This window comes from Nyctereutes procyonoides, unplaced genomic scaffold (genome assembly GCF_905146905.1).
Source record: "Nyctereutes procyonoides isolate TBG_1078 unplaced genomic scaffold, NYPRO_anot_genome, whole genome shotgun sequence".
NCBI lineage: Eukaryota > Metazoa > Chordata > Mammalia > Carnivora > Canidae > Nyctereutes > Nyctereutes procyonoides.
The window spans coordinates 6,957,927-6,983,660 of NW_026575160.1; the positions used below are offsets into that span (position 1 = coordinate 6,957,927).

A 25,734-nucleotide genomic window follows, 5' to 3' on the forward strand; every position below is an offset into this window, starting at 1 on the left:
AGTCAGTATAAAATAGAATATGTTAATCAAAAAATTTGTTAAGTAATGTCACCAGTACAGTAAGCATATGGGCTACAGCTACATGACTGAGAGTTGTCTATTAGCATGTGTCTGTGATGAAGTTATTAAAGAAATTTTAAAGAATTAAAGTGTACTTTTCAGTTATAGGAAGTTTTTCTCACAGTACTCAAATGAGGGGGAGAGCCATGATGGTGGTGTACAGTGTAGTATTAGCAGGCGTCAGTATCACCTGGTGGCCTTGTTAGGCTTGCTGTGCCCTACTTCCAGAATATTTGATTCATTAGGTCTGGAATACGGCCTACAATTTGCATTTCCAAGTTCCTAAGTGATGCTGATACTTTTGGTCCAGGAATCAAATTTTGAGGACTCCTGGGCTAGTTATAGAAAGAAGAAAACAGAGGACTTTTAGTTCATCTATAGTTTGAGTCTTATTTGCTACCAACTCACTTTTCTGTGTCTTAATACTCTTGTCTCTCAAACAGAAATAATGCAAATTATATTCTTTTGACTAACTGTAGGGCTATTATGAGAATCAAATGAGATAATGGAAATAATTGAAAAAGTGCTTTCCAATTTTGACACTGTAAACATATTGAGATACCATTGGTATTGTATCCATCAAATTGGGAGATACTGTTGTTTTCAGACACATGAGTCAGAGCTAGATTCAGAATTCACAGGTCAAAATACATTGATCATTCATGGCAGATTACCCCTATGCTTACTATTCTTTTCCTGGAACTATAATACATACAGCCTGAAAAAGGATAGGTAGAGCTAGTGATAAAAAGACAAAAGGCCAGAGGGACCAACTAGCTCAAGGTAGTGTATTGCGGATTTAATTTCTTTGGCCAACCCTTAATTCTCACAATGTAGGATATTTTGGTGAGTTTATATGAGCTGGGTTCCATAGCACATACTTTTATGTACTAGATAAATTCCAGTCATCTCATTTAGAATTGCTTATCTCAAATTGAAAAAGAGTTGTCAGCTGTATTCATTTATTTGCAGTTTTCTGGATCTACTATAAACAGTTTTCTCAGGTGTTATTACTAGTCAAAGATTTCTCCCCATAGCACTATCTTTATGTACAATATTTCCTTCCTGTTTTAGGGTAATCATCTAAATAAGAGTCCCTACATAAGAATACCTAAAATTACCTTATTGTCCAAGTAGCTAGCAGAGGGAATCATTTTTAAAATGCAGCTAATTTCAGTAACTGACAGGCACATGAGATGCCCAAAGAAAACAGAGGAGTGTCAGGCTACTTGGGATGGTTCCAGGAAGGTCCTCTACTTTAAGAGCTGCATTTTATTAAGGATTGTGATGGTTATTGGAACTTTTCCTGTTGTTTTACTCAGTAGTCTCAGGGGGGCTATTTGGCACTAGGGTGCAAAATGAGATCAGCAATTAGGAAAAGACACCACTGCAGGCATTTTAAGAGTAAATCATTGAGTACCAGACTTAATAACTAGTAAGTGCCAGGCCAAACTAATAGCCCAAGGTTTTTGGAGAGTCCAGCTTCTTCTTCTTTCCCATGTGTTTGCTGCTGTGGCTGTTTGCATGACTGCCTTCAGAGGTGGTGCTTGAGTATTTGGCAAGAGGAAGGTCAGTCGCAGTCCATTCTTGATTCCAATAAAGTAGATCATCCACAAATTTTGAAGTTTTATCACTTAGAAATAAAAACCCTTACACTGGCCACATTTATTTATCTAGGGCAGCCCTAAGGTCACCTTCCACATAGCACAGGGACGTTGGTATTAGGATAGCCTGGCAGGTCTCTATGTGAATGGATCTGTTCCCTCTGGTGGCAAGGAGAACACTTTCACCAGATTTGTTTGATGACTGCCACATTGGAGAAACTTGAAGAGCGGAATGTTAAGAATTTCTTACTTGCAATCTAAGTCACGCTTTCCACCTCCAATTTTTTTTTTAGGTGTGATTATTCCTACTATCACATAATAAGAAAAGAATAGAAAAGAATAAAGGGACACGGTAAGAATTAGAGTGGTATATTGGAAAGTACATTAACTAGGTAGTAGGAGATTTTTGTTCTATTCCTCATTCGGACACTAAATATCCATTTAAAGAATTGATGTCTCTAGTCCTCTCACATAAGATGAAACATTTGAAACAACTAATAGAATGGTTTAAAATTTGCTATCTAGACTAACAAGCTATAAGCACTTAATAAATGCTTATAATCTATGGTAAGAACATCACATTTATTTTATAATCATTATAACAATACTTTAAGATAAGAAATATTGCTATAATTCCCATTTTAGAGCATAAAAAAGGTAAGAAATGGCCTGATTTATAAAAAGGCTACAGCTGGAATTTACAGGTAGTCTAGTTTTAGAGCTAATAAAAATGTATTTTTCTTTCTATATTTGTATCAGAAATTGACCTTGGAAACAAGGAGGAGCAAAGACCAGGACTTGCATCATCATCATCATAGGGATCCAAATTTATTAAGTTCATTCATTTGGCCGAAATAGCTACATTTCTTTTCTGCTATTTCCATTCTTTTCCCTTCTTTCCTGGAAGATCATTTTGTATATTGAGAACATAAAACTCTCCACCATGAATACTTGGGCCCTGCCCTGTGAAAACAGAAAGTGGTATACCTTGCCCTTGTGTACCTATTCTCTCATCATGCTTTATGAAAAGATAAGCAAAGTGGGAAAAGGATATTGATTTCACAGAAGCAAATTTAGAAGGCTCAGGAAGATGTATTTGATTTTGTCCCAGACATACAATGCTCTTAAATCTTCCTCATGTAAGACTGATGAAACTTCTTTCTTGATAGAGAGATATTTATTTTAAGGATATTTATTTTAAGGATAATTACTATTGAGCCTAAGGAGCCTAAATTTTTTAAAAAGATTTTATTTATTTATTCATGATAGAGAGAGAGAGAGAGAGAGAGAGAGAGAGAGAGAGAGAGGGAGGGAGAAGCAGGCTCCATGCAGGGAGCCGACGTGGGACTCGATTCCGGCTCTCCAGGATCATGCCCTGGGCTGAAGGCGGTGCTAAACTGCTGAGCCACCTGGGCTGCCCAAGGAGCCTAAATTTATGCCCCACCTTTTTATTTATTTTTTCTCCCAGGCTGTTACTTGATGCTTCTCATATTTGGCTTTTCTTCTGAAGCTGAGTGTTGAGAACCTAAATAGGGCTTGAAGTAGGCAAAATTATTGAAGGGGGAAGAAAAAAAAAGGAATTCTAAGTAACTTTATCATTAAGGCAGTGACAGTCGACAGACATAGACATACACTTACATACCTGAGGCTCTCCTACCATGTTTTTATCCTTTTCACACTGAGAGCAATCGTGCTATCAGAAAGAAGAGAAAGCTGCACCTGGTAATTAACTGGTAACTATCTGCAAAACCACGTCACTCACTTAGGGTTACCATCTGTAGCTTTGTAATTTGTGCTTTGCACAAAAGGGTGCAGGGTGAATAGGAGCTAACATGTAGCCTCTGCTCCCTTCATCAATCAAATACCATGGCCTGGGTCAATGTTTAATCAGAGAAATGAAACTAGAAAGAAAAGAAAGTGCTTAATTAATTTGACAAATATACAATGGGCACCTAATATGGCCGTGATGATGGTGTAGGTCCTGGGGCTACATCAGTCTAAACAAGTCAAAACTCCCTGTTCTAATGCAGCTTATATACCCAAGCCATGCTGTTTAAAAGTACCCACTGACCACATGTGGTGATTACATAAGTTTAAATGTAATATTTAAATTTATTGAACTGTGTATTTCTAGTGCTCAGTAACCATGCATAGCTGCCAGCTGCTACCTTGGATAGCGCTGATATAGAGCATTTGCATCATCACAGAAAGCTCTTTTGAAGAGCATTTTCTAATGGTTTGAAACAAAGAAAGTAAACATGTGGGCAGCCCGGGTGGCTCAGTGGTTTAGCGCCACCTTCAGCCCAGGGCCTGATCCTGGAGACCCGGGATCGAGTCCCACGTAGAGCTCCCTACGTGGAGCCTGCTTCTCCCTCTGCCTGTGTCTCTCCTCTCTCTCTCTCTCTCTCTCTCTCTCTCATGAATAAATAAATAAAATCTTTAAAAAATTTAAAAAAAGAAAGTAAAAATGTAGTACATTAAGATTTGATATGCTTTGAATAAGATTAAAGTAGGGAAAGGATCAGGTGTGCTGGAAGAAGTATGATTTGCAGTTTTTAAAAGGATGATCAGAGATGACCTTACTGATAAATGACATTTGCATGAAGACTTGAGGGTAATGAGGGAGCAAGCTGTGAGACAGTTATAAGGAGGAGCGTTTTAGGCATGAGAACAGATAGGGCAAAGGGCCTGAGACAAAGATTGCTTGAGCTGCTCAAAATAAGGGAGGTCCAGTATGACTGAGGTCCAATGATCAAGGGAGAAAGTAAGTGGAAGAGGTGAGGAGTGGTTATACTTTGATTTATTTTAAAGGTAAGTGAACTGGATTTGCTGACAGATTCGATCTGGGAATGGGGGGAGTAAAGGATAACTCTAAGCTCTTGGTTTTGTGCACTAGATAAGGAGTTGATGTTAACTGAGATGGGGAAGGATGATCAGGTATTCAGCACTTTACATGTTTAGATTTGAATATTTCTAAGACATTTGAATGCAGCTATCCAGAAGGCAATCGGATATATATGCTTTCAGTTCAGGAGAGAAGTCAGAGCTAAAGATATAAATGTAATTGTTATCAGCATGTAGATGGTATTTAAAACCATGAGACCAGATGGGATCATGTGGGGGGGGCAAGTATAACTAGAGAAGAAGAGCTAGAGACTGAAACTTGGGTTGCTTCAACATTATGACATCAGAGTACTGAGGAGGAGCCACATGAGGAGTGGTTGATTTTCACCAGCAGAGCATGGTGCCCTGGAACCCAACTGAAGCAAGTGGTTTGAAGAGAAGAGTGTAATCAGCTGTATCGAATGTTGTCAATGGGGCAAGTAAGATAAGAACTGGCTATTAAATTCAGTAACACAGAGGCTACTGCTGACTTTGTCAATAAAGGATTTGATGAATTAAAAGCTTGATTAGAAGAGAGAATTGGACAAGAGAAATTAACTACTCAGATAGACCATTCATCTTTGAGGAATTTTGCTCTAAACAGATTCGATAAATGGAACAATAGGTGGGGAGAGGAGAGTAAATGAGTATTTTAAAAAACAGTATTAGTAAAATAACAGCATATGATGCTGGGAATGATTTCACGCACAGTGAAATATTGATGTAGAAAGAGGAATGAATTCATTTCTGGAGAAACATCCTTGAATTTATGAAGGGAATGAGATCTAGTGCACTAGTGGAAGATTTGACCTTAGATACATGGAAAATTTATCCATAGTAACTGGAGGAAAAGCAGAACGCATGGGTCCAGATGCTGGCAGGTGTGTGAATGTGGTGGTAAGAGATTTATGAAGTGTGCTTCTGATTGACTTCTTTAGTGTAATAGGAACCAAGGATATCACTGAGAATGAAAATGGGGAGGAAACTTGGGAGATTTGAAAACCAAAGAGAAGATACACATAATTAGCTAAGGAGAGCAGAAAAGGTAATCTAATAGGAGAAGATGGCCTGGAACAACCTTAAAGGCCCACATAAGTTTCATGGACTTCACTTCAAAATGAGAAAATTCAGCATAACTGTGTCATTTTCACCAGCCACATTGAACAATAAACTAGGATTAATTTAAAGCAAAAGAGGCCAGGAAAAGATTATCTGATGTGCTATGAATTTTCATCTAGTTAAAGGAGAGAAATAAAAAATGTATGAATGAAAAATTGATTGGATCAAATAATTGCAGATCCCAAAACTATTGCAGTTGAGGTAGTAGTGGAAGTAAACTGAGAAGATAAGAAATGATGATAAAAGAAGAAAATGCTTGGAATTGATACTGTAGAAATGTTCTTATTGCTGATTAAAGTGACCAGGTCATGATCATATAAGAGAATCACTAAATCCTATCCTAAAGATCATTTCACAGAGGGAGTTACTCTAATTTTAATTAGGTCAGTGTGTATTTTCTCTGAATTAGAGTGCATCTCTTTATGAAAGAAGAAAAGCTTTTTTTTTTGAAAGAAGAAAAGTTTTTGATAAGATGACAAATTGATGCTTAAATTTGAAACTAAAAAATAAAAGGGCAGCACATTCACCTCAGATAACATCATATAGATCTCTTTGGCCTCTTCCCTTGTGAGCCTAGACAGTGCAATATTGGGGTTTGCATTTGATCAGAAGCTTAAACTTCTTGTTCTACCAGTTTCCAAGAGTTTACTCTCTAGGGACTTCTAATACAGGCCTAGTACCAATAAGCATTATTTAATTGTGCTTAGCCACTTTCCTTTGAATATATTTCCAAAAGAGAGGATTGCTGTATCCTATGTATGGATTCTCTGCTGCTTGATTGTATACAACCATAAGGAAACCATTGATCTATTTGTATAATGAGGGAAATCTCAAAAAAGAACAGGAACATGGTTTATTAGTGCCAAAAAAAATCAAGAAGATATTTTTTCTGCTAAATAGGAAATTCTAAGTATTATTTATGATAAGAGGAAATACTTGATATAAAAATCACTTATTAATGCTTAAGTTTACATTTTGTTCTCCATTTCAGTCTTGTTTATATTTCCAAAATAAATGGACAAACAAATATTTGTTTACTCTTGAGATGCAAATGTGGAAATATATCTACCTACTAATTTGAAGATTTATTGGTAGTCAATGCAAAAAACAAAACAGCCCCCCTCCCCGAAAATCCCACAAACTAGAACGTGGACAATGGCTTACTTTATCTTAAGACCTAACAAAAGTGTGCTCATTTTCTCTAACTTTACAAAGACTCTGATAAAACACTCAGCTTGGTCAGCCAGAATTCATTCACCATTACCTTTAAAAGTAGGAGGTAGGAACTTATCTTCATTAAGTGACACTGAATGTCTGGCACCACATAACTAAGCAGAGAATTCAGTAGCTTAGGGTCCATGGGATGCCTCAAGTTCAAAGGGAATAAAGACATCCTGTTTGGTGTTTTATTTCACTCATGCTGTTTAAACTGCCCAGATCCCCTTAAGTGTTTTCTTTTCCATTCTTGAGCATGATCTTCTTTGTTCTTCACAAAGCATAATAAAAACTCAATGTCAGACCAAATAATTTTCACAATGTATCACAAGATTTTATTTTTGAGGTAGAAAGGTCTTTTGTACAAAAAATCATTTTGTTAATGATGGGGAAAACAGGTCACACAGTCTCTTTTCAGGACCTGTGGCTTATTAGAGAAAAAACAACATTGCTTCAGAGTTACCTATTCTGACCTAATACCTTCAGAGTGCCAATTCTATTACTGAAACTTTTAATAAAAATATCTCCCTTGAGAAATAATGAAGGTAGATCAGTTAATCTAATTCATCCAATGAGGAAAATTTATTCTCAATTTCTGAGACCACAAGCATGAACAAAGAAAACTACCTCTGCATTTAAAGATACTCTAAGATATTCTAAAAGATTTAGCAACATGTGTTCATTCAATATAGAAAATACAGATGCTGGGGCACCTGGCTAAAGCAGTCAGTAGAGCATGCAGCTCTTGAACTCTGGGTTGTGAGTTCAAGACCCACATTGTGTGTAGAGCTTACTTTAAAAAAAAAAAGAAATTTTAAAAAGAAAATGCAGATGCTAATTTTTTCTAGTGTAAAATCATAACCTGTAATTTTATTTTAATGTCTCAAAGTTGTTTTTTTTTACTAATATTTACTATTTTTAAAATTTAAACCATGGAAAAAATGTTGGCTGAACAAAATCTAGAATGACCGAACTTTTCAGAAATGGCTTTAGAGGGTTTTTTCTACATAGTTATTTACAACAGGCTGATTAATTAATTAATAAATTTGAACATATATAAGTCTTATATATTAGATGTATATTGAAATTTGGCTGTCATTTGGGGAAAAAGTAATAAGGTCTCTCAAATAATCACTTACTAAGTAATTTCTGAAATCTGAACAGTGCTCAAAGACTTGGGAGAATTCATGGTTTCTCAAAACCGTAAGACTATACACATTTTCTCTTTGTTTTCTTAGAATATTTCTATAAAAAATCGATAAATATCATGTGACTCCTAAAATATAGTGTTCTAACTTAATAAAAGTTGTTTAAAGCATACTGTGCGGGCTTTTGCTTCCTGCTAAATTCATCTGCAGAGTATCAAATGATCAAAGTTGTAGTTAACATTCAATTTTAAAATATTCTACTGAAGAAGGTCTGATTAGGCTGCTTTCTTTGGCAACCAAAAAGGATCAATGATGAACTTTGATTCTCCACATGATATGTTAAAATTATTTTCCATTTTAAGATTTTATTTGCTATTTGCTACATATGTTAAACGGGTATAGTTAGATTTTAGAAGTGATTATAAGACAAATGTATTTGCTCCCCATCCAAATATCCTTTTAAATTTGATTTTTTAACATTGCTCCCCCATTCCTGCTAAAGGTCTTTGCCACCAGGGTACAATGGCATGGAAGTAATGCTATTAAAAGACCATGTCCATGTGTGGCCTTTCTAGATTGTTACTTTTTACTGTCATTCTTAAAATGTCTCCTGTGAATCAATCTCTTCAGGAACAAAAAAGTATGATAGTAACATTTGAATTTTTGTATGTATAGAAATTAGCAAAATATATTTTGTACATTTAAAGAAATCACCTCTTCTGAAGCATGAACTTATACATAGCTACTGTCCTTACAAAGCATTATTTTATGTCTCAGTAGAACTAGTTCTTAATTATTGAATCATTTGTTGATTCATTTGTTTCATTTAAGAACATATATTGAATCATTAAATATAGTAAGTGTTAATGGCATATTAAGAGAGACATGCATATAATAATGGCAGTATAGATATAAAGTACTTCCAGTAACCTCTGGGAACACAGATGAGTAAGTAGATCAGTTTACCCGGTTAACAAAAGACTGCTGACAAGGTAACTTAAGTATGGTACGAAATGTTCAGTGGTACTCAGCCAAATGGGATAGACAGCCGATGAGACAGACACGTAAGTGGAAAAAATCTTTAAGGTACATTGTATTTTCATGGAAATAATGAAGATAGTGCTTGGAATATGAGAAGAAGAGTGATTAAGGGAATGGATTATCTCTAGGGGGGTTTCCTGTGGTCACAAAACAAAGTGAGTTTTAGTAATCAATCTTGAGGGAGGCAGCATCTCATTTTATTTAGGTTACAAACTCACAAAAAGACTGCTTCTATATATGTGTGTATGTATATACATATGTATGTATCTACTTACCTGCCTACCTACCTATTTGTCTTACCTATTTATCCATGTATCCATCCATCCATTCATCCATCATTCTACCTATGTTGAGATTCACTTTCAGGACATTTGAATGGAAAAATGGAATAATACTTTTTCCTGGCAAGAAAAGATCAAGTCTGATTTAGTCGATCGGTATGACAAAAAGGATTGGAATTGCCAATTCCATTGTATGGTAGATGTTTTCCATAATTTGAACAAGCTGAATCAAGTGGTCCATATCTTGAGGAAATTTTTTTTTGTTTTTAAAGATTTTATTTATTTATTCATGAGAGACATACAGAGAGAGGCAGAGACATAGAGGAAGAAGCAGGCTCCCTGCAGGGAGCGTGTTGCAGGACTTGATCCCAGGACTCGAGGATCACAACCTGAGCCAAATGCAGATGCTCAACCACTGAGCCACCCAGGTGCTCTGAGGAAATGTTTTTAAATCACTTATACAGTATTTTAAAAATGCACCTTTATTTTTTTAAAGGTGCACCTATATTTTATTTATTTACTTGTGAGAGACACAGAGAGAGAAAAAGAGACATAGGCAGAGGGAGGAGCAGGCTCCCCATGGGGAGCCTGATGCAGGACTCGATCCCAGAACCCCAGGATCATGCCCTGAGCCAAAGGTAGATGCCCAATCGCTGAGCCACACAGGCATCCCTGAAATGCACCTTTAAAAAACAAACAAACAAAAAAAACACTAGTTCAGAAAAATATTAGACATCCCTTTTAAATATGCAAGAGAGTAAATAATTTTTCACATTCAGTTAAGATTATGCTACCAAAAAGGTATGAAGATTGCTGAGTTAGATAGTTATTGGGTAGGGAAGGTTTCCAAAGGCTTAGGTTTTGGAATCTCTACCACGTAAACTGTTATTAATGAGAAATCATGTTTTAATCTTAGGATATATTTGCTATGGTTTTGCTGATTGAAAACATAACTTTTGGATGAGCTATAGACTGTTCTCTCTCAGAATCAAGATGCTGATTCAGTGTCCCATCAATAGATGGCACTTTCTTTGTTGTGTTTATATTTGAACTGAGTTCTTATGTAGTAAGAAGCAATTAGTATGATTGAATTAACTTAGTGCCTTGGTGTTAGGACTGGCATCATTTTTCAGAAAGTTAGTCATGCTTCCTATACCTAAACATGAACTTGTTTTCTTCTTTTTTATTATATTACTGAGATTAATGAAGAATCTGATAGCTAGGCTAGGTTGTATTAAAGACATTGATAGGGAAATACTGTCATTCATTAATAGCAAGTTTCAATTTTATGTTGGTTAAATAAATCATACTTTTATAGGCTCTAGAAGATAAAAATTTTATTACGTGGTTTATTCCAAAATTTAAAGTAGTGGTATTTTAATTATTACTTCAGAAGACATGGTGACAAAAAAAGAGAAAGAGAGAGAGAAGAAAAAAGAGAAGAAAATACAGTGGCTAAGCTAACTTACGAAGAATCAGTATAAGTGCAGTGGGTTAATTATATTTAAATTCAGTGAATAAGCTTTGAATTATTCATTATGATTTATCATCTACCAAGTAGTGTAGATAAAGGCAGATATCCATATAAATTATATCTAATGTTTAATAAGCTACATACTCTTAGTGACCTGGCATATAAAAATGATTTTATATTGGGTTTGAAATATTAACAGAAGAGGTGTGCCTGGGCGGCTCAGTTGGTTGTGTGTTGAAATCTTGATTTCAGCTCATATTGTGGTCTCAAGGTCATGAGATGGAGCCCTGCATTCAGCAGGGAGTGTCCTTGAGATTCTCTCCTTCTCCCTTTGCCTCTTCCCCACTCACATGAACACTCTCTTTCTCTTTCTCTCTCTCTCTCTCTCAAGTAAATAAATAAAATCTTTTTTTTTAAGGAATATTAACAGGAGAACTCAAGTTTTTTTCTATTTCTTATTTCCAAATCTCAAAAATGAGAATGTTTTGGGTATTTTCTGAAATGACATATTCTTTGAAATAGTTGATAATATGCACAACTATTTGAAAGATGACAGAAGAGGGGGTTCCTCTGTATATGGATCTCAAAAAGGGAGTTTCTCTAATTAAGAAACAAAAAAACAAAACAAAAACCTCTTCATACAATGTACTCCAAAGAAAGCAAAGAATTCCAGCAACACAACATTTCAGAGGTTTTCTTTGTCCCTCCTCAAAGGATGTATGTGTTTCCTGAAACATATTTGAGTTTTGTTTTAATTGTGATAGTCTTATTTTTAAGTCTACAAAGAACAACTCAAGTCCCCCAAACACATATACATAGACACACATTTGCAGCTATGCATTATTATCATTATTTAGAGAACAAAGGTAAATAAACTTAAAATATGCATCATTAAGATTAGGAAAGTTCTACAGTACTGAGCAGTAAGAATGAAATGTACTTGATCCTGGGATGGTGTGAAACCTATGAGTTAGCAGATTCAAGAACAGATGGCCTCTATTCACCCCATGTGGCTAAACTCACAAATGCCAACCTCAGAGACGCCTTACCTTTGCCCTGTCTGTCCCTTCTAGTCTAGTTCTGTTATATTAAGGGTTATTGCCTTCTTGGCCCTCCCTGCAATCAGCTTTTGAAGTCCATGGCCAAGAAGGCAGTGTGAGACACCATTATGAGAGAGGTGTTTGCTTAAAGATATAGTCCAAGCAAGATCCCATGAACTCCTTGGTAGTCTAGCAGAGAACCACACAACCCAGCCAATATCTTCTAATCCCCTGAGGATACGGAACTGCCTACCATAAAAACATAATGGGCTGTTTATCTGAGTAGTGAGGAGATAACATCTTAAAGTTACAATCTGGGTTACAGACTGGTGACATGAAGCAATAAGAGGTTTGAATACCTCACTTGCCCTGGGAAAAACAACATGTGAACAACCCAGTGTATAGATACCACTGGACTCTCCTTTCTCATGCTAATGAGAGCCACAATTTTCCCAACATTTTTCTGTTAAATAAATTAAATATACTTGGGAAGACATGGAAGCACTCTGCCCCTTAGTCCATTTGCATGCTTTATACTATTTTTGAAGTTTGAGGCTATGTTAGGAAATATTCCCACTGGCACAATCAAGTGAATTTTTGTGGCACATTTGACTTCTTTTCAAAGATTGCTTAAATTTTGTGACATTAATCATGATTGTCTAATAAAATACTATAGAGATTCCCAACAAGATGCTTTATTCCCAGGGCTCACATACTGCAACAGATCAGATGCTCATTTGTGTGTGTATGTGTGTGTATCTGAGTGTGTGTGAATACTATATTTTCTCCTCTAATTCTTTCATTCTCTGCTGGGGCAAAATTAAAATATATCAAACTTTTAAAACATCCTTCTTTAAAGACCTTTCTTTATCTGCATTACTGACATTAGGAAAAAGAAAAGCTAGACTTGATATTTAAACTACATCTATCGAACACATTATCTAGTGGATATTGTACAACCGTTTGTTTCTGGCAAGCCTGTTTGTTATTATCAGTCAACTGAGAGAATTTCATGCCTTTAGGGGATTCCCTCACCCTAATAAAATTAATCTCTATGATTGTGAATAGTGACTGCATTAACCATTTAGTTGCCTCTTCTTCACTGGATATAATGGATATTTTGGCATATATAAATATGACTGTTAACAAACTATATTTCAACCAATGTGGTTCATTTTACCCATTTCCTGAACATTTGATAGAATTGTTTTCATAACCAAGCCAATTTACTCTAAAAAATAGGCTCTATGAATTGGTCTAATATGTTTCATCTTTTTTATTCTTAGACCTGCTTATATATATTTCCTTTTCAAAATTTATTTATTAGACCTGCTTATATATATTTCCAATCTACTGTATTTAACAAGTAGTTTTCTTTTTCATTTCTCCCAGGAATAAGTCATATTCAACTTGATCACAGGCTTTTTGATCTTACCTACTTTATTTTCTTCTACCCTTTCAGTAACCCTTTCAAGAGGAAGAGGAAAGTTACACATAAAGTTGGTATGGAATGTATAGAAATAGGGAGGTGGGCGGGGGGTGGGGGTGACTGGGTGACCAGCACTGAAGGGGGAACTTGATGAGTTGAGCACTGGGTGTTATTCTATATGTTGGCAAATTGAACACCAATAAAAAAATAAATTTATATATAAAAAAAAGAAATAGCTTAAGTCACAACCATGTTGTGCTATTCAGTAAAGCTATTCTCATGGTCAACTGCCCCTAGAGGCTGAAGCCTCTGCAACTAATCTCAAAGAGAATATACTCCATCCTAAATGATGACTGAAAAGTGAAATGTCTGCCCTCTTTGGGAGTGTGCACTAATGCTGCTTTCTCTTGCAACTTAAAAACATTTTATTAACTTTAAAGATTTGTTTAACCAAATCCTAGTGAAGTTCCTTTTCACTCCTGGAGCCGTTTAGTAAAATATGGATTAGAGCATAGCCCTCTAATGTGTCCGTAGGAGAGTCATCATGGTGAAATCCCACTGAGGGGTGGGGGAAATGAACAGTCTCCAGAATAGAGCTTTAAGCCAAAAGGAGAAAAATGAGGCTTTGGCAAGAAAAACTCCCTGTGTTTGAAACAAACTATGAAAGTAAAGTATGTCAGTAAAACAGATTTCCCCAAAGGTTTGTTTGGAATAGAATTTTCAGTATAATGAAGATAAAGCACTTTTTGAGACCCCCCCCCAACAATATTTCATTCTTAATAGAATTGCCTGTGAGCAACTGAAGCAATTGACAAGGGCAAGGGAAAATATTTGATTGAATAAATTGCATAACTGAAATAAAAATGTACTTTAGCTCAGTTAAACATCTTGTTGGATTTCCTAGAATATAATTATTTGGCTAAGAAATCAAACTAGCACATAAACAAAAAAGGAATACCTGAGGAATAGAAAATATTGGGAAAAAAATTTCACGCTATTTATAAGTAAAACACTTCTCTACCCTAAATGTGTAAGCTTTCTGAATCCACTCTCACTGATCTGATTCCTTGCAGTGTTTTTTAGAAAGGATAATAATCTACAGTAAGACCACTAATTTATGCATGATATTGTGCTATGGGTTGAACAAAACAAATTGTGCAGAAAGGGTCAGTCTGATATATTTTTTAAAAGCATAATGTAAAGTTATTCACAGGGAAATGAACAAATATATTCAGTAATTTGCTTGTATGAGCTACTTGCAAACAATGTACCTGTTTATACCAAAGAATAAGTTTATGGATCACAGTAGGAAAAAGGGAGTACTTTGAGAATTGATGGAATTTCAGCCTGGTGGTTAATTATAGCAAGGACTTGTAGAGCCAGGCAAACCTGGATTTGGGTCCTGACTCCACCACCTTTTGAAGCCACATGAATTTAGGCTACTTAACATCCTTAAAAACTTCAGTATCTTCCTTTATAATAACTAAGGTTTATTCATAGTTCATGTAAAATACTCGCATACTACCTATTCAATGTAAGTATTAAGCCAAAATTACAGGTATACTTGCTTTTATTGTACTTTGCTTTATTATACTTCCAACATCTTGTGTTTTTTACAGATAAAGTATGGGGCAATCCTTCGTAGAGCAACTATTTGGCACCATTTTACTAACAGCATTTGCTTGTTTCATATCTCTGTGTCACATTTTGGTTATTCTCACAATATGTCAACCTTTTTCATTACTATTACATTTATTGTGGTAATCTTTGATCAGAGGTCCTTGATGTTACTATTGTAATTGTTTTGGGGCACCATGAACCACACCTATATAAAGTGGCTAACTTAACAGATGAATGTTGTGTGGGTTCTGACTGCTCCAGCCACAGCCATTCTTCATCTTTCTCCCTCTCCTCAAGCCTCCCTGATCCCTGAGACACAAAACTGTTGAAATTAGACCAATTGATAATCCTCCAATGGCCTCCAAGTGTTCAAGTGAAAGGAAGAGTTGCCCATCACTCACTTTAAATCAAAAGCTAGAAATGATTAAGCACAGTAAGGAAGGCATGTTGAAAGCCAAGATAAGCTAAAAGTTAGGCCTCTTGTGCCACTGTTGGCCCAGTTGTGAATGCAAAGGAAAAGTTCTTGAAGGAAATTAAAAGTGAGTGATAAGAAAGTGAAACTGCCTTATTGCTGATATAGAGAACATTTTAGGGGTGTGAATAGATGATCACACCAGCTACAACATTCTCGTAAGCCAAAGCCTGATCCACAGCAAGACTCTCTCTTCAATACTGTGAAGGCCAAGAGAGGCCAAGCTACAGAAGAGGAGTGTGAAGCTAGCAGAGGTTGGTTTGTGAGGTTTAAGGAAAGAGGCCATCACCATAACATAAAAGCACATGGTGGAACAGCAAGTGCTGATGTGGAAGCTCCAGCACCTTATCCAGAAGATGTGGATAAGGTAACTGATGAAGGTGGCTACCCTAAACAAGAGATTTCATACTATAGAGAACAGCCTTCTATTGGAGGACGATGCCACCTAGGACTTCCATAGCTGGAGAGGAGAAGTCAATGCCTGGCTTCAAAGTTTCAAAGGACAGGCTGACTCTCTGGTTAGGGACTAACGCAGCAAATGACTTTAGGTGGGAGCCGATACTCATTTGCCATTCTGAAAATCGTAGGGCCCTTAAGAATTATGCTAAATCGACTCTACCTACACCCTGTAAATGGAACAAAGCCTGCCTGGCAGCACATCTGTTTACAACGTGGTTTACTGAATACTTTAAGCCCGCTGTTGAGACCTAGTGCTCAGAAGAAGAGAGTCTTTTCAAAACATGACTGCTCATTGACAGTGCACCTGGTCACCCAAGAGCTCTGGCGGAAACATACAACAAGGTGAATGTTGTTTTCTGGCTGCTAACACAGCATCCATCCTGCAGTCTGTGGATCAAGGAGTAATTTCAACTTTCAAGTCTTCTTGCTTAAGAAATACTTTTCATAAGGCTACAGGCTTCATAGGCAGTGATTTCTCCGATGAATCTGGGCAGTGTAAATTGAAAACCTTCTGGAAAAGATGCACCACTGTAGATGCCATTAAGAACATTGTGTTGGGATGCCTGGGTGGCTAAGTGGTTGAGTGTCTGGCTTCAGCTCAGGGTGTGATCTCCAGTCCAGGGATCAAGTCCCACGTCATGCTTCCTGTGTGGAGCCTGCTTCTCCCTCTGCCTATGTCTATGCCTCTCTCTGTGTGTCTGTCATGAATAAATAAATAAAACCTTAATTAAAAAGAACATTGTGGTTTGTGGGAGGAGATGAAAATATCAATATTCACAGGGGTTTGGAAGAAGTCGATTCTAACCCTCATGGAATACCATGAGGGGTTCAAGACTTCAGAGGAGGGAATAATTGCAGATGTGGTGGAAATAGCAGGAGAACTAGAACTAGATGTGGAGCCCGAAGATGGGACTGAATTGATACAACCTTGTGATAAAACTTGAATGGTTGAGGAGTTCCTTCTTATGGATGAGCAAAGAAAGTGCTTTCTTGAGATGGAATCTTCTCCTGCTGAGGATGTTGTGAAGATTATTGGAATGACAGCAGAGGATTCAGAATATTACATATATCAGTTGATAAAGCAGCCACAGGGTTTGAGAGGATTGACACCCATTTTGAAAGAAGTTCTCCTGTGGGTAAAATCTGTCAAACACCACATGCTGCAGAGAAATCCATTTGCAAAAAGAAGATCCCATCGATGCAGAAACTTTCACTGTTGTCTTATTTTAAGAAAATGCCAAACCACCTGAATATTCAGCAACCCCCATGCCCATCTGTCAGCAGCTATCAACATCCAGGCAATAGCCTCCAGGAGCAAAAACGTAATGTCTTACTGAAGCTCAGTTGGTTGTTAGAATTTTTTGGCAATGAAATATTTTTACTTAAGTTATGTATTTTGCTTTTTCAGGTGTAATGCTATTGGACACTTAATAAACTACAATTATAGTGTAAGCCTATCTCTTATTGATACTGAGAAACTAAAGAATTCATTTGGCTCACTTTATTGCATGTTTGCTCTCTGGTGATGGTCGGGCACCAAACTTGCAATATATCCATGGTTTGCCTGTAGATAATCTGTAATGATCCTTTTAAGCTTGTATATTCTTCCTTTTGTCACTCCTTCAAGATAACCTTCAGTAGAATTTCCTTTCTTCCAGTTTCATAGGACATTCATAAAGAATCTAACTTTCTTAATTTTCTCTGTTCCCATGATTTCACTGACTTCCAGCAGTTAACCATAAAAAATGGTAAATTTTCATATTTTTCCAGAGAATGTTAACTATTTACTTGTCCTTCTTGTCAGCTCTTTACTTTCATGTGTTCAGTCCTCTTACTTCCAAATAATCTCATATGTCTTACCTATGTATTAAACCAAAATGGAGCTTCTATTTGTTCCTATGGGCACTTCTCCCTTTCATTGCCAATCACCATTAGTCAAGAATGTACTGTTTGGCTCACTCTGGTTTGGGATCTTTGTAGTTCAGCATGCTGTTCCCTCTCTCTATTGTTTATCAATCTGGAGTCACATTAATGTTTCACATGGAATTGGAGCCAGATACCTCATATTCTGCTCACCTCTACGTGACCTTTATACAAGTGGCAAAGGATCTAGAATCAGAATTTGCTGGCTACATTTGGGAACAGAGATTCAGCTGATTGTCTGAGGCTGAAATACTCAAGATTACAATAGGCACAATTCCTATCTTTCCAATAACACCCAAAAATTGGAATAAGTACAAGCTTTAAAATATTTTAGATAAAAATATGATTTTTTCCAAATTTCTTTTTAATAGATAAGGTTATTTTCTACTTTAGCAAGAAGTAGAAATTTACTTAAATAGTAAAGTTTATTTTCTACTTCACATATTTATACAATGGATGTAGAAGATAATTATGAAAGACACAATGTTCTTCACACTCCTGATGTATTAGAAAAGAATTAACCAATACAGCTAACAAATCACAGAATTCACAATGCAGCTCTCATGGTCAAGGCACCATGCTGCCACTATGATGATAAATTGTGGATATAATAAGATATAGCCTTAGCTTTTGTATTAGTTCAGTAGACCTGCCATAACAAAATACTACAGGGTTAAGCAACAGAAATTTATTTTTTCATAGTTCTGGTAGTTCAAAGTTCAGAACCGAGATGTCAGGAAGTCTGATGTCTCCTGAATCTTCTCTCCTTGACTTGTAGGTGTCTTTCTCTCTCTTATAACACTAGTAATATTAGATTAAGGTCCTGCTTCATGGAATCATTTTAATTTAACCACTTTTTAAAGATCCTATCTCCAAATATGGCTGTATTCTGAGGTACTAGGGGATTGGGATATGAATTTGGGGGAGACATAATTCAAGCCATAATAACCCTGATGGAGATTAAAGTCTATTCGGAAGAATAGGAACTAGATAGCAGACCTTAAATTATTCTAAAATCCTTGGATTTATAAAATATTGCACTGGTTTATTATTCTAAATAAAATTTTATCTGGCTCATAGTTTCCCACTTGCTAGATCCTCATCACAACTCAGTGGGAAGCCCTCTAACCATCCTCAAAGTCTTGCTTAGACTTGAGTGAGATTGAGGAGAATTACATAGTTAAAAAGTTTCAGAGTGAGCTGTAGCCTTTAGTCCATCATGGTTGCCATTGTTCACTGTCCAACTCATGTGATTCATTTGAAGCCAGGTATTTTCACTTACTTTGTGCCAAGAAAAGGCCCAGGGATGTTTTCTGTTCTCCATCTCCCAATTTCACACGTTCTTGGTGTTCTATTGCTGTCAAAATGTATATGCTCTCCCATTAGCACTCCTGCCTCTTCGTGATAAGGGAAGCTAATCCTCCCTATCATTTGGAGAACATAGTCTTTCATTTAGTGAATTTTAAATATGAGCATTGTTATCTGTTAGCTCCCCTCCACATCAGCTTTCCAACCTGCTTAGTGCCCTAGGAAGCACCATGCCCCCTTGATTCTAGATGATAGTGGCTACTGAGAGTACTGGCAGAAGCCTAGAGGACAAGACACCTACTCCTACTCCCACCTGGCTTTGGACAAGGGCAACATTCTTCTACCTAACATTACAGCTTTTATCACATGGCCTTTTGTCCCCTTCTCTTACTTCTTTTCATTGCCCCTCATGCCTAAAGGTTGCAGTAGCTCCATTGTTTCGTATGTTGCTTTTGCCTTAGTGAAAAGTCTCTTTATTAAACTCTCTCCTCACACTCTTTGAGGTGCTGTTTCCTACTGCAACCCTAAGTAATGTTGCTGGGGATGCATTTATGAGAATACAAAGACAAATTTACTGTCCTTATGGAAATTTCTTTTTGGGAGTGATGAAAGTATGGGAGTGTGACAGCAAACAAAAATGGATAATACTGGTAGCAATAAGGGTTAAAGGAAAAGTAAAGTGATTTGACAGAGAATTTAGTATAGCATCTTTACATGAAAAAAAGAAACCAACTCCATGTGCATCGCAAAGCTTAGAAACTGCAAGCAGGTTGTATGGAAATCAGCTCCAGTAAAAACCAAATGATCCCAAGGGTAGGGAATCTATCCTGCAGGATATGATGCCATTCAAAACATAGGAAGGTGGACTTTTTTCTTTATAATTTTGTTTGGGGAAAAATGAGTTTAACATAAAGGTGGAGGAAGGAGGTTCTCACAAAAATCACTAGACTACTATGATTTGGAAAATATTTCCCAGGTAAAATAGACAATGCCCAGATTAACTATATATTAAAACCATTTGTCACTAGATGAGGTGTAACATGAATTTTTATAGTAGGAATTTTAAATTACTTTATTCTTAAGTATTGAAGTTTTGTCTAAAAAGATTTTTAAAGAAAGAGCATGTCATAAGATGTTATAATGTATATCAATGTTCTGTCATTCATGTTTTTACCAGTTAAGTCATATTGCTAGTTTAAGAATTTCCCAGATTTTGTGATGTCATTATGTGTGATTGGCAAAATTTGACTATAGGTGAGTTATACCACAATCTCAAAAAACAAAGTAGAATCCGTTAGTGATATCATAGTGTCCATCCTTATGAGAAAGGTCACATACTTTTGGAACCATAGCTATATAATTCCTTAGAAAAGGATGGACCAATGATCCTCAGTATCTTGTAACCCAGTGACAGGAAATCTGTAATCCTGGAAAGAAAGCAAAGGGCAACATGCATAGTACATGAGGTATTCCTATACTTTAACTTATTCTTGGTAATATAGTGACATATTGGTTAGAATAGTGCTATGTTCAGAGTAGGTAAAAGAACGTAGGGTAATTTTCAGCATCGTTCAGATCCAAAAGAACCTTGAAAGTGAGAGTTAAAGGTGACTTCTATAGAATTGGTTCTGATCAAATTTATACCTATAATATATGTCATAGTATGTTTTACTATGTACACATAGTATGTACACCTAGTATATTCTAGATATTTTTACAATGCTGTTTTCATGATAATGTGTTTTATTCTAATAGAAGAGATAATTTTTATGAAGTATTTTTCTTAAGTATGTGAAGAGGCTGTATAAAAAATTTTATATGGAATCTATTTTTAGATGTTGCATGGAATAGTTGGTACGTTAAAAATGTAGGTATATTCTTTTAAAAGCATCATATCCTAGAAGTAATATAAAAGCTACGAGCCATGTCAATTACACTGCTTCACCATGGTCAAAGCTTAGTAATTTTTCATTGAATACGTAGATAGGAACTTTAGAATTAAATATATTTGCGTCTAGCATAATAGCTGAGTGATCTTTGCAAGTTATTTTCAGTTTTCTCATCTTCAAAAATGGATATAAAAACCTATATATTTAGGTCATTACAAGAATTAAATGAGATAATGTTTTAAAATTTTTTGAAAACTACAGAAATATCCAACAAGTGAGAGAAAGTCCTATTATCGTTTTTTATAAATAGATTTTAAAAACTCTAAAAACGTGTTTCATGTCAAATTAACATTTTTATTGAAAATCTGCCTAATTTGGTGGTTCTCAACTCAAGAGGACTTTGCATTCCAGAGTATATTTATCAATGTTTAGAGACATTGCTGTTGTCACAGCTGGATGATACTACTAGCATCTGGTGGGTATAGAGCTCAGGTATTTTACCAAACATAATACAAGCACAAGACATTCCCTATAAAAAAGCATTAACTGATTAAAAATGTTGATATTGTGGAGTTTAAGAAATATTCATCTGATTTAAACAAAATTTAATTGTATGTGACATTACTTGAAATGATTTAATAAAAAACTAGAGTAATTCTCTTGCTAGAATTTGGGATGAGACAGATTTGTGTTGAACCTAGTTAGGCCTGAGAGTTGGGTCTTCCACTTTCATCAAAGACATGCTTGTGCTCCCTTAAATGTTATACTAGAACTCAGGTAATGTGTTTAGGTTAATGTTATCACCATGCACTATAAATAATACTGACCTTAAATAATAGAAAACTACCTAAAGAGGACTTTTAAGTGAAAAAGCTGTATTTAGTTTTAGCGCAATAAATGAATATTTTCTCTGCCTAAAAATTCCCTATTTCTCTTTTGGACATTGAAGGATATCTAGCATTCTTGAGAGCTAGACCAAAGGTGATAGCAGTGTATATAAATAATGCAGTCTTTTCAACACATGGCTAATTTCCATGGTCAAATTTTCTCCAGTTCTTACCCAAATCTTTTCCACATCCCTTCTAAAGGAAGAGATCTTAATTTTCTATGTCTAAAATCTGTTTGTATTCAAGACAGTCATTCATATCAGAATAATAAAATTTAAACTACTTGACATCGAAATGTTTTTCATTTGTAGATGGAGGCTGTTGTCAAAGTAGAATGGGAGGAAGTTTGGCAAACCATCTGATGATTATTTAATACTTAAGGGATTAGGCTACTTGACATACTTGGTACCTCCCTTCTAGACACTTACAGTCCAGAATTCTAAGGTAATGACATAGCAATACACACTTTACTCCACACTCCTTTTAAAAAACATATATATGTACAATTTTCTTTATGTTTCATTTGGACCACATGTGCCTGATCCTGTGCCAGAAAATGAGAGGAATTTTATACCAACCTTCCTAATTACTGTTGACATCAAGAGTATGTAAGTTTTCATTAAAGCTTTAAGAAGTGGTTCAATAGATGTGAAAATGCAATTTTATTCTAGGCAGAGGAGAAATTAAAACCCTAGAAGCTAAGAATGTAAAAAGAAAATCAATACATTGAATAACAGTGAAGGGATTAAAGAATACTAGCAGAAGAAGAAAGTATGAGGAGTTTCAGGCTATCGGCAGGTAGAAATGGTAGAAATAGTTTCATATATTCCAATTCTTCCCTTCAATCCTTACCCCAAAAGTAAGACTAATAAAAACAAATTCCAGCTTCTAATTCTTAATTGAAATTCTCAGGATAAAATATAAAGTGATCATTATAAATTAATAATTTTGAATAACTCAGGTATAGAGGACAATTGATGGTATGCAGGTAAATGTTTAATTCTCCAAAACAAAAAGCAAATAGGCCTGTGCTATAATACTCCCACTTGGCCAATGTCAACTACCAATGTGAAGTCACTTTCACAAGTTGAGAAGAGATGTACAAGAGCAAAGTATCATAAATTTTTTCACCACATCAATACAATAGATGTAAATAACCCCAGGAGCATAAACAATAGCAAAAGTACTAAAATAATTAGGAAGTGATAAGTTTTGAATATTAATGCCTTTGTTTTTAATGTAATTTTTGTTTTTTATATATTATATAAGTAATATATAATATTATATATATAATTTAAGAATGGCTGTGTTTACAGGCTCACAAAGTTTCTGAAAATTTAGCAGCCAGTTCTCACAAGTCAGTATGATCTGACCACTGATGAGAAAGGTCTTTCAACTTCCCATATCAATTTGCTGTATGAAGTTGGAACTTGAAATAAAAAAATGACAAGTATTCCTCAAAAGTGTATTGAAGGTCAATACATTGGATAAAAACCATAATTTTTGAAATTTTGACAATTAGGATTATAGCACAGAGGAAACCCTAGAGGGAAAGTTTCATTCTAGAAATAGAAAGAGGTAGAATAAAGCATAGCAGTATTTGGAAAGAGCATAAATATTAGAATACTTAATATGATAAAGCCGGTGAGAGATTACAGAAAAAAAATAACAAAGAAAAATGATTTTAGGCACTAAGCCTCTTTTAGCCTATTCATATTTGCATATAGATTTTAAAGAGGCAATTAGCTTACAAAATTCCATAATTTTTTCAAATAAATATGTATGACCAGTGAATGACAACATGAAATCAGTTTGCATGTGTGCATGTGTGTATGTTTAAATGTGGCATCTACCAAACCAAATTTGAAATGCAGTTTTCATTCAGGATCCTTGAAATCTTTGGTAAAGATCATTTGTAATTAGAGCATGAAATCAAAGTAGACATTTTCTTTGGACTGCCTGAAAATTTAAGGTACATTTTTGTCTTTATGCCAAGAGAATTGGGTATTTTAGGAGCTAAACTGTATATTGCAATGGCTTTATCAGAAAGGTTCTATTTAATATATTGCTCTAAATTTCCCAGTTCCTTTCCTCTCTTCAGAAAACCACAATAAACTATTTTTAGTTGATTAAAATAAGAGTAAAATGCTTCATTTTGGAAGTATAAAGTATGGCTGAAGCTTGAGTTTAACCAAAAAAATATATATATATATAAATGTATGCACCACAATGAATCTTTGAAAATGAAGTCCTAAGATAATGAAATAATGACAATTTGTAAATCAGGAGTCCAGAAGTTTTGTTTCATGATTATGTTGCAGTTTAATTTCTTTATATCTCTCTGCCATTGTTAAGAAATGCAGCCAGAACTTCAAAGGGACCTCGCATGTGTTCCGAATCAGGGCTTCAGAGCTGATGTCTGACAGCCCAGAAATTAAAACGAAATAAATGTGCTGTTTAAACTCCCATTTTTCCCAGCAACAACAACAACAAAATCATTTTTTCTGTGTTAAGGGTTTTTTTTTTTTCCTTGTTAACTAAAATTCTCTTCCTTTGGATATTTCTTCATTTACCAATTATGAACCTGGGCCTATGGAGTACAGAATCCCCATGAACTTCAGAGGGAATTTCAGACAACCAGAGGGGATGTCAAGACTTTGGGATCAGGCTTTGTGACTTTTTCTGTACATTAAAACAGATCCCCCTCAAAAAGAAAAAAAAAAAGTAAAAAGACAAAGAACCATAGTTGTTAGGCCATGCCCAAACACCTGCATTTGGCTGTTCTTGCATTTTCTTGGGATGACGGAAACAGACATTTCCAAAGAACAAAGAAAGGCTCGGGATGGTTTGTGTTTGAAAGTGCACTAGCGTGGATATGAAATGTCAGTCACCAGCTAGAAATTTGGCAGCCATTTCTTTGAGTGCCAAAGAGAGTAATTAGAGCTTGACCTGAAGAGCTCTGTTATGTGGGGGAAAAGATTAGTCCTTCACTAAGGAAGACTTGTAGATGCAAAGGAACTTCCATATCATCTACAATTTCCTAGTTTTACAAATGAAGTAGTGAATACAGAGCATCTCACAGTGGCAGCATGGTTTGCTCAAGATAATACAGTAAAGTGGTATAGGATTTTGGTGAGTTCTATCATGTGGCTAATGAGGTGGATATAGAAGCTATTGGGTCTCAGAGAGAAATAAACATAAACACTTTTGGATTTGGGGTTTGCTTTCTACCTACGTATTAGAGAAATTACTCTTAAACTACCTCTGTCTTTCTCTTTTAATCGATATTAGCAAATATCCATGGAAGCGTGGGTAAAAAGCAGCCAGGAATGAGAGCTCCCCCTCCCTGTCTTTGAAAAGAAAAGTAAGCTACCCTGATAATATGCTAGATTTAAGGAGCTTGGGTTCTTTCTTTTACCACATGCCATCTTGTCTGCACATCTGGCCTGCAGAGTATCCCAAAATGTTTATTTCCGGACCTTGAGAGGCTTTTCTGAGCATTGCTTGGGTAGAGTCCACACTTTGCTCATTTTAAGTTACATTTTAAGATTATATAGTGCCCAAAAGAAGGAGACGATGCACTTCAGATTTCACATTACCTTCCAAATTCTGTGAACACATGTGGCAGACAGAAAAGAGACAGTAAAGGTGAGCTAAAATACTTTCAAAGTTCACAAATACAAAGTCATCCTACATTCCTGGAGAAAGAGCAAAGAGAATGCCAAAGCACTGATCTCCCTGGCTCAAATGTGACAATGTTTAGAGTCAGTCATGACTAAAAACTCAGATTCAAGCATGGGTACTGCTCAATCTAAATGTCCCTTGGACTTTAGTTAGTATGGGGAACAATGGCATTTGATTATTCAGTAAATACTATTGTTT

At 35.7% G+C, this 25,734-nt stretch overlaps 1 protein-coding gene across 1 annotated transcript in view; it reads left to right on the top strand.

Moving 5' to 3' along the window:
• The window catches only part of HDAC9 (histone deacetylase 9), a 910,451-nt gene that overhangs the window by 792,753 nt on the left and 91,964 nt on the right, over positions 1-25,734 (top strand).